We start from the raw sequence: 725 nt of genomic DNA on the forward strand, positions 1-725 counted from the left end.
TGCAGATTGTCACCACTTTCCCCCTGTACGTGTGAGCCTTGCATCACTGTCGCACTCATTCAGATACTTCGTAAGGAAAACATATAGCTGCACTCGTCTAGCATTGCCCACTTCAGCTGGCGCAGGGTTGCATTCTCTTGAGCGAAATCAAAATAACCTTAAAAACTTTAAATAAAAAATCTTAAAATTTTTTTTGATTTTTATTTTGCAAAATTTATTTTTCAAAATACATTGTTAACCTAATATAAATAGTTAGTAATCAATATTATGAATAAAAATTACAATTAACATTAATAATAAAGATATGTGGTTGCTTAATTGCTTATTATTACTACTACTCCTTTGCATATAGCTGTTTTCAAAAGTTGCAAAATTTCAATAAAATGTTAAGCGATTTTAACAGTATTATAATCAAAAGAAAGATAATCGATTTACCTTTCTTTTAATATATATTGACAGTTGAAAATCATTTGTATTGGTTCACAAAAATTCAGTTTTGTTAGAACTTTGCAAAATGCGACAACTTTTTCACTTCTTACATATAATGTTTTCAAAAGTTGCAAAATTTCTATAAAATAGTTAACCGATTTTAACAATATTATAATCAAAAGAAAAGTTATCGATTTACCTTTCTTTTAATATATATTGACAATTGCAAATCATTTGTACTGGTTCACGAAAATTCAGTTTTGTTAGAACTTTGCAAAATGTGACAACTTTTTCAC

This window comes from Rhagoletis pomonella, unplaced genomic scaffold (assembly GCF_013731165.1).
Source record: "Rhagoletis pomonella isolate Grant_MI unplaced genomic scaffold, Rhpom_1.0 Rhpom_scaffold_02611, whole genome shotgun sequence".
In the NCBI taxonomy this organism is placed as follows: Eukaryota; Metazoa; Arthropoda; class Insecta; order Diptera; family Tephritidae; genus Rhagoletis; species Rhagoletis pomonella.